The sequence below is a fragment of the Onthophagus taurus genome, chromosome 3, assembly GCF_036711975.1.
Source record: "Onthophagus taurus isolate NC chromosome 3, IU_Otau_3.0, whole genome shotgun sequence".
Taxonomy (NCBI): Eukaryota; Metazoa; Arthropoda; class Insecta; order Coleoptera; family Scarabaeidae; genus Onthophagus; species Onthophagus taurus.
Genome location: NC_091968.1, coordinates 28,990,800 through 29,001,157, shown reverse-complemented (window position 1 = coordinate 29,001,157; position 10,358 = coordinate 28,990,800). Strand labels below are relative to the sequence as shown.

The window sequence follows — 10,358 nt, the reverse complement described above, 5'->3', positions numbered from 1 at the left end:
TTAAAAAAATATTTTCTCAAAAACTAAAAGTGATTTTTCCTTTAATCGAAAAGAAAACAGTTTTAAAATCAAAATAAGGTATATTAACCTATATTTAAACAATTTTTACCGATTTTTATTATTAATTTTAATATTTCTTGAATATATAGGCAACCCAATATACAACAAATCTTTTTAACTTAATTTTAGTAAATTTATTTAATTAATTCATTTTAATTCATTAAAAATGAATTAAAAAGTTACATAAAAAATTAAAAGTTATAAAATTAGAAATAAATATCTTTAAAATAACAATTATTACGAAATTTATTTTAGTTTGAATCGAAAAGTTAGATGGCGCTATACTGGATTAATTTAGATTTTATATCGGAATTATTCTTAAATTAATAAAATTTGATTATTCCGCAATAATATTAAATAAAATATGAGGTTTAAAATAAATTTTTAACGTTAATTTTGTTTAATAACTATAGTTTGACGTTAAAAATTTAGATGGCGCTATAAAACGGTACACATTCGTCTATGTTTCGGTTCAATTCGGTGTAAATCGTAGGAGCTGTCAGTTCGCATCTGACAGCCCCGTGAAGTAGGTGTCCCCAAAATTAAGCTCTTACTCCCCCGGAAAAAAGCTGCGATGTGTTCCCGCTGGATACACAGTTGAAAAAGATTTCGATCAATTATTTTTTTTGTTGTTCTCTCTCGTCTGGTCATATTTTTGTTTAACATTTATTTTAGTTGTGTGGGGTTACTGAGAGAGTCACACAACGAGCGGGTCAGGTTGTAAAATAATGCTACCGCGATCGACGACCGAGGAGTGTTTGAAATTGTGCAGCCGTCGTCGTTTGACTTGTGGAAAGTGTCCCATAGAAAGCTCCCCTACAATTCCAAGTTCATCGGGGGATCACATATTTCGGTAAGTAATTCAAAAAATGTTTAGAAACTGTTTTTAAAAAAAGTGAGGTTAAGATATAAAAAAGAATTTTTAAGGTTTTCTAAACCAGACCTAATTATGAAATCGTCCCTGAAGCCAACGACAGTTCTTTTCGCATAATAGAATCGAGCGAAAGTTCCTCTACGGAGAACAAGGACATTCACTGAGTTTCCAATCTTGAATCTTAAGATTCTTAAGACAGCAAATAAATTCTTTGCGATCATATGGTCGATTAGAAACTAATTAAAATTATTGATGACACTAATTATTTTTATATAAGTAAAATTTATTTTAATTCAAACTTATAATTTGACATTTTAAACGTCATATTGACGTTTATTCGGAAATTGAATTTAAACGTCAAAATGACAAATTGAAAATTATTAAAACATTAAAAGAAAAAACTTGTTTGAAATTTACATCTTTTAACCTTGATGTATCCTGTATTTTTTTCTTCGTTAATTTTCTTCAAACTTAATCGTTTTAGACAAAGACTAATTACATGAATTTCGAATTTGAAACCTTGTTTGTTGATTTCTTATTTTTTTTGCTTGCGTACATAGTAATGTAGGTTAATTATAGATGAAATAAATTACAAATTGTTTCTTTTAATAATTTTATGGGAATCTGCCCTGGGAATTAAAACGAAAGTTCTTTATCAAACGTCCAAGGACGAAACCATTGTAATAATCGCGTGCAAAGAACCAACAAACTCTACCTTAACACTTTTTGCACATTTCCATACGCACCAGTTCGTCCCAGATTTACATTTTGAAAACATTTCCCGTTCCTTTACCCAGTTTAACGTCATCTAAAACCGAGAGAGGGAATGTTATCGTTGTCGTCACGTCTGGTTCCTCGTTTGATACACATTCTACACGAGATTTAAACACAATATAAATGACGGAAGAAAGAGAGGGAGAGTTTTAAACTTTACTTTAGAGTCAAGAGTTTAAAAGTCGATTACGCATCGAGGTTACTCGGTTCTTTTAACGTTTTAAAATTAGAACACTCGATAAGTTGAGCAAAAAAAGAAATGTTATCAAGGTTTTAATTCTAATTTATTAATTATATGCAATAAAGACGATTTTTTTATTAATTTCCAATGTTGTGTTCCATTATTGTTGTTATTGATGATGATGTTGAAAGTGAAACTAACGTGACATGCGTCGAAGTTGTATAACGAAGAGTATGTTACGTACCATAATGGAATGTGGGGCAGCGAAATCTTCGAAGTTGTAGATCACCACGCGGAGAGAAAGAGAGAGGAAATGGGAGAAATTTTTTGATGGGATTATCGTGAATGATGATTACAAAAAAAAATCGAAATGGAAATGTTTTTTTTTTGCAGATATTAATCTCTCGTCACGAACTGCGCCTATAACCCTAATCTAAAAGCGATTATTCGATAGGAAAGCTTAAATTACACCGAACCATATAGAGGATAAATCGGGGGTAGATTTTTATTCCGCTCTCCTCGTGCCATAAACATGAAAAATCGATCCCATAAATCCGCGTAAGGGGCGATAAATTTCAATTCGCGCGGAAACTACAAGGAGGAATTTCAAAAATAAATAAAAAATATGTAAATAAATAAAGTCCTTAAATTGAAAATGCGGTGTCACTTTATATACAATTTGATATTTTAAATCTGTGTAGAAGCTTTTAGGGTTTTTGGTAACAATATTTCTCTTTTATTATTACAAAATTTTATTTTGCTATAACAAAATAATCATCATCTCCATTGTATAGAAGGTCCATCGGGGAATCTATTGGGAGACTTCCATACGTTCGAAGTGGATGTCCCATACTTTTCTGTTATCCTCACATCTTTTATGATACTATTTGAAGGAAACTAAATGGTGTTGGCGGAAGATTAGATCCCACTGGCAAAATATTGCTTGCAGAAAACTATTTACTGATTGCAGAAGACTAGATACTATAGGCAGAGGACCATATACGAGCTTAGTATAACGTAAGATACTGTTTGGAAAAGACTAGATATTGCTGCCAGGAGATTTCCTGATTGCAAAAGACTAGATGCTTTTGGCAGATACCGATACTGCTTATGGAAGATTAGATACTATAAGTAGAAAATCATATACAACTGCAAGACTATATGCTGCTAATAGAAGACTAGATACTGCTGCTAGGAGACTACTTACTGATTGCAAAAGATTAGATACTATAGGCAAAGGACCATATACAGGATGATTCTCAACCTATATGCATAAACTTGGAGATTTACTCCTCACGACAAAAATAGAACATTTTAAAATAACATCACAGCAAGTGTTCGAAATTATTTCCCGTATTTTCTATCAATTGTGCTCCCCGAATCCACGATCTCCCACTAGCGCGGCCTAAACCAGGGTGTTAGCGAATTGTCTGGACAGCAGCATGTATCTGATTTTGCAATATTCGCTCAGTATTAACTTCCGTGGCTTTTTAAGTAATCTAGATGTCGTCAATTATATCGGCTATCTAGGAAACTAAAAACTTTTACTACAATTTTTTTCATCTGTTAGTCATTATTTGCCATGAGAAATAAATCATCCTGTATAACTGTAAGACTGTATAGTACTAAGCTAATAGAACAGTAAATCGTCTTGGCATAACGTAAGATACTGCTTGGAGAAGACTAGATACTGCTGCTAGGAGACTACTTACTGATTGCAGAAAATTAGATACTATAGGCCAAGGACCATATACAGGATGATTCTCAACCTATATGCATAAACTTGGAGATTTACTCCTCACGACAAAAATAGAACATTTTAAAATAACATCACAGCAAGTGTTCGAAATTATTTCCCGTATTTTCTATCAATTGTGCTCCCCGAATCCACGATCTCCCACTAGCGCGGCCTAAACCAGGGTGTTAGCGAATTGTCTGGACAGCAGCATGTATCTGATTTTGCAATATTCGCTCAGTATTAACTTCCGTGGCTTTTTAAGTAATCTAGATGTCGTCAATTATATCGGCTATCTAGGAAACTAAAAACTTTTACTACAATTTTTTTCATCTGTTAGTCATTATTTGCCATGAGAAATAAATCATCCTGTATAACTGTAAGACTGTATAGTACTAAGCTAATAGAACAGTAAATCGTCTTGGCATAACGTAAGATACTGCTTGGAGAAGACTAGATACTGCTGCTAGGAGACTACTTACTGATTGCAGAAAATTAGATACTATAGGCCAAGGACCATATACAGGATGATTCTCAACCTATATGCATAAACTTGGAGATTTACTCCTCACGACAAAAATAGAACATTTTAAAATAACATCACAGCAAGTGTTCGAAATTATTTCCCGTATTTTCTATCAATTGTGCTCCCCGAATCCACGATCTCCCACTAGCGCGGCCTAAACCAGGGTGTTAGCGAATTGTCTGGACAGCAGCATGTATCTGATTTTGCAATATTCGCTCAGTATTAACTTCCGTGGCTTTTTAAGTAATCTAGATGTCGTCAATTATATCGGCTATCTAGGAAACTAAAAACTTTTACTACAATTTTTTTCATCTGTTAGTCATTATTTGCCATGAGAAATAAATCATCCTGTATAACTGTAAGACTGTATAGTACTAAGCTAATAGAACAGTAAATCGTCTTGGCATAACGTAAGATACTGCTTGGAGAAGACTAGATACTGCTGCTAGGAGACTACTTACTGATTGCAGAAAATTAGATACTATAGGCCAAGGACCATATACAGGATGATTCTCAACCTATATGCATAAACTTGGAGATTTACTCCTCACGACAAAAATAGAACATTTTAAAATAACATCACAGCAAGTGTTCGAAATTATTTCCCGTATTTTCTATCAATTGTGCTCCCCGAATCCACGATCTCCCACTAGCGCGGCCTAAACCAGGGTGTTAGCGAATTGTCTGGACAGCAGCATGTATCTGATTTTGCAATATTCGCTCAGTATTAACTTCCGTGGCTTTTTAAGTAATCTAGATGTCGTCAATTATATCGGCTATCTAGGAAACTAAAAACTTTTACTACAATTTTTTTCATCTGTTAGTCATTATTTGCCATGAGAAATAAATCATCCTGTATAACTGTAAGACTGTATAGTACTAAGCTAATAGAACAGTAAATCGTCTTGGCATAACGTAAGATACTGCTTGGAGAAGACTAGATACTGCTGCTAGGAGACTACTTACTGATTGCAGAAAATTAGATACTATAGGCCAAGGACCATATACAGGATGATTCTCAACCTATATGCATAAACTTGGAGATTTACTCCTCACGACAAAAATAGAACATTTTAAAATAACATCACAGCAAGTGTTCGAAATTATTTCCCGTATTTTCTATCAATTGTGCTCCCCGAATCCACGATCTCCCACTAGCGCGGCCTAAACCAGGGTGTTAGCGAATTGTCTGGACAGCAGCATGTATCTGATTTTGCAATATTCGCTCAGTATTAACTTCCGTGGCTTTTTAAGTAATCTAGATGTCGTCAATTATATCGGCTATCTAGGAAACTAAAAACTTTTACTACAATTTTTTTCATCTGTTAGTCATTATTTGCCATGAGAAATAAATCATCCTGTATAACTGTAAGACTGTATAGTACTAAGCTAATAGAACAGTAGATCGTCTTGGCATAACGTAAGATACTGCTTGGAGAAGACTAGATACTGCTGCTAGGAGACTACTTACTGATTGCAGAAAATTAGATACTATAGGCCAAGGACCATATACAGGATGATTCTCAACCTATATGCATAAACTTGGAGATTTACTCCTCACGACAAAAATAGAACATTTTAAAATAACATCACAGCAAGTGTTCGAAATTATTTCCCGTATTTTCTATCAATTGTGCTCCCCGAATCCACGATCTCCCACTAGCGCAGCCTAAACCAGGGTGTTAGCGAATTGTCTGGACAGCAGCATGTATCTGATTTTGCAATATTCGCTCAGTATTAACTTCCGTGGCTTTTTAAGTAATCTAGATGTCGTCAATTATATCGGCTATCTAGGAAACTAAAAACATTTACTACAATTTTTTTCATCTGTTAGTCATTATTTGCCATGAGAAATAAATCATCCTGTATAACTGTAAGACTGTATAGTACTTAGCTAATAGAACAGTAGATCGTCTTGGCATAACGTAAGATACTGCTTGGAGAAGACTAGATATTGTTGCCAGGAGACTAGTTCTTGATTGCAAAAGACTAGATACTGTTGGCAGAGGACTGATACTGCTTGTGGTAGATTAGATACTTGTAGTAGTTTATACTTGTGGTAGTTATAAACTTATATTTTTGGGGAATAAATACAATATGTTCCTGTTCTTAAAAGGTAATAGTTACAAATACTTGTTACTTAACCTGTATATATATATAGACTAGATACAGTCGGCAGAGGACTGATACTACTTGTGGTAGATTAGATACTATATAAAGTGTAACATTATATTAGAGATGTTATAAACTTATATTTTTGGGGAATAGGTACAATATGTTCCTGTTCCTAAAAGGTAATAGTTACAAATACTTCTTACAACTGTTCTTCTGTTCCAACGGTTAATCAATAGTTCACAAGGTATACTATACTTAACCTGTACCTATATGTAATTCTAGTTTGAATACTAGTAGGCTACTATAGTTAAAACCAGGGTTTCAAGTGTTATTTTTTTCGTTATAATTAAAAAAATATATTGGTTCAGTTCCGATTTTCATTCCAACAAAAATAACGGTTTTTCGCAGTTGTAGGTTCAGTTCCGAGTAATAAAATTTAAAATTTATTTCTAATAAAACTATCTTCTTCCATAATTTTGAGGATTTTATACTTATTTTCGTAATAAGCGTACCATACGAGAATAATTGTTTAAAGCAGCTACGATACGAAAAACTTCATAATGATAATTTGTCTTTAACTATAGATCATATACGACTACAAGACTATATAGTGCTAATAGAAGACTAGATACTACTGCTAGGAGACTACTTACTGATTGCAGAAGACTAGATACTATAGGCAGAGGACCATGTACAACTGCAAGATTATAAACTGCTAATAGAAGACTAGATCGTAACGTAAGATATTGCTTGGAGAAGACTAGATATTGCTGCTTCCTGATTGTAAAAGCTGCTGGCAGAGGACCAATATCGCTTGTGGAAGAATAGATAATATAGGCCGAGGACTATATACAACTGCAACTTTTGGAGGGGAAATTTTTCCTTCAAGAATCTTCGTAAATAGCTTCAACTTCGTGCTTAGAAAGCTTATTCCACGATAGTTTTCAGGATCTTCTTTGCATCCTTTTTGAATACTGGCGTTGTTATATTTTCTTTCCATTCGGTTGATATAATTTTTGAACACCAAGAACTACAAAATTCATATAAACTGACTTCTGGATTGAAACTTTTTTTAAACCATTCAGTAAAGATGGCCATGATCACGTAGTTTATTACCAATCCAGAGAATAGATAGTTTACTGGTATCTATGTTCTTTATTGAGACTTAGGGTTCGATTCGGCTTTAGTGGTACCAAAACTACCTTTCTGTCATTTATTTCCTAAGAAGACCACTTTCATTCAGAATTCCATACTTAATCAGAAGTTTATCGTTTCTTTTCAATAATCTTAACAAGTTATTGAGAGAATGTTTTTTATGCCAAAACAAATTTAATAAAATTTGTCATCAAACCTGTATTTGCAAAAGTTTAATCTCTCATTTTAGTTAATTGAGTAATCAATTTTAGAGCTCTCTTTTTTCAATCTGTCTCAATACGATTTTGTAGCTATAATCGTAGTTATTTATTTTTTTGAAATGTTAGGTATTTTTGCCGTGCGCTATTTGTGTTATCGACATTGCGCAAAAACTATACATTGTGTACATATACAATGGACATTCGATTCTAGGTGTGAACCATAAAATATTAAATATAACCTCTTTGTTATAAAATGTTCCACGTTAATCAAACAATGACGAAATTCAGTTGGAATTTAAATGTGATTTTGATGATTTTTGTCGAAATATTCAGGTTTAAACCGAATTTATATCTATTCGTAAGTTTTTCATGTTTATTCATGAGAAAATGTACCACGGTTATAAAGCGGCCCTCAAAGGTAGGATAAACGTTTTATGTTTAACATTAAAGTTTAATATAGCTTTCATTTGAATGAAACAGCATTAATTTTTAAAATTATAATATGTATTTGACTCCGAATAGAAATTTCTCAATTTATTCTAAAGTGTCACAATATCGCATTTAAACAAATTCATTTTCCCGCCAAAATATGACGTCATTCCAACGCATGATCAAGCCAAAATGGCGGCTGATGGTAACTAACGGTAACCACCCTGTAACTAAGCAACTCGTATCTTATTAGTGTCATCATGACGTTTAAATGTCACTTTTTAATTTCGCTTTTTTACAATTTTAATGATATTAAATCTGTTAAATTTATATAATTTTTTTTGTAAAACAAGTGTTACACCCACCCTATATCCACTTTCGCTTTGAAACGAAGAACACAGCTGGAGCGGAGCGCGATTTGAAAGTAAAGTAAAGAACCACGGCGGACTTTACCTTTCTGTCTCAAGTCTCTCAACCTTCATCCAACACTTTCGATACGACTTCGTCAACATTTCCTCTTGCTATACAGTCCGTTCAAACCAACGAACCAAGAATATAAAAAAAAATCTTTTTTTTCTAATTAAATGCACGACACGTTCTTATGGGTGTGAAAAGGTTAACGTGAAAACGTGTGGTGTGGAGGTAATATCAACGTGAATAAACTATCTGATTGATAAAAAAAAAGTTATTTTAACTTTTTTCGTTGATTTAATAATGGGAAATCAGAAAAAAGAAGGAGGGGAAAAGAGAAAATTGGATAATATGATTCGGTGTTTTATATTCTTTTAATAACTTCCTGTTTCGGCGATACCAACCATATCGTGTATAATAATTATTACACAAATGTTTTTAAATTTTAAAACAATACTTTTGTTGATTATTGGAAAATGGAATGATAATAATTTGTAAAATAATCGGTTTATTCTAATCAAGTTCAGTAAACAACAGCTAATGATAGGGTGATATTATTGTTATTAAACAATAGCTGTTCCGAAATAACGATAATAATAAACCGGGCTGTATCGAAAATTAAACGCGTTTCGATTTGCTCGTTTTGTTTGATCGCGTATTATAAACTCGAATGTTGATTATTGAAATCAAATTGTATATGATGATGGCTTAAATTTATAATTCTTTTTTTTTATGAGCGAATAAATCAATTTCAAAGCACATTAAAGCAAAATTCTCGTCAAATATGTAGATAATCAAACTAGACGATGATAAAAAATTAGAGTGTTCTCAAAACAGCTACTAAAAACTACTAAGAATTGCTACTATTTGTGGGAAACTAGATGGTGGTGAGTCTTCGTGGAAAAATATTACTTCCAGAAGACTAGATATTGCTGCTAGGAGACTACTTACTGATTGCAGAAGACTAAATACTGCTGACAGAAGACCGATATTGCATGTGGATGAGTAGATACTGTAGGCAGAGGACCATATACAACTGTAAGACTATACAGGGTGTGTCACGTAACTGGTTCATTAGAACTTTTATAGGTTCCAGTATTCGTACAGTTTTGAAATTTTGGTAGTATGGGTTGTTCAATCGGAACTTTCGATCTAAAATATTTTCAAGATGGCTACCACTTCCGGTCTACCGGAAGTAGACTATAACTTCGTCATTTTAAATGGAATGCTATAGTTTTTATTGCACCTTTTAATTGTACGTAAAAAAATATGTTGACTTTCATAAACGTTATTGGTACCTAGCGTTTTTGGTTTTCGAGTTATTTTGATTTTAAGTTTTTTTTTGGCAAATTTCACCATGCACTTTAAGACCCTATATCCCAGCCAACGTTCATTCAAAAAAGCTCTAAATTGGCACGATTACTCGTCAGATGCTCTCAAATAGATTGTCATATATTGTATCAGAGTATCTTATACAGGATGGTCAAAAATTGAATTACCGTTTCTCCATATTCAATGGGGAGAAAGTCGAAAATTTTAAATGGAACACCCCATTTTTTATTAGCCAACACGAAAGGGAATTTAATTCTCTACAATTTATCTATAAACATTCCTATACTTATTTATTGTAGTTTCTCTCATATTCGTAAATTTATCAAAACATGCAGAAAATGCAGGAAACCGTTTGTTTTGTTTTGTTTTGACAGTTTTTTGTTTAATTTATTTCTATTATTATTTGTACTATCAACTACAATTGATAATCTTTTAGTTTACTAGCTTTTACTTACCAAAAATAACAAACAGAAGATCAAATAAATGAAACTATTAAAACAAAAAGTTAATGACAAAAATTAGATTTGAATAAAAATATAAATTTATAATATAAATTTGTTATTAAA

The 10,358-nt window shown here is 32.6% G+C and overlaps 1 protein-coding gene across 1 annotated transcript in view; it reads left to right on the top strand.

The window, feature by feature from the left end:
• Window positions 1-558: 558 nt before the first annotated feature.
• The window catches only part of LOC111421751 (furin-like protease 2), a 62,882-nt gene continuing 53,082 nt past the window's right edge, over window positions 559-10,358 (top strand). The window contains exon 1 of the mRNA XM_023054936.2: window positions 559-913. The gene's annotated coding sequence lies outside the window, so the exon portion shown is untranslated. The remainder of the gene's footprint in view (window positions 914-10,358) is intronic.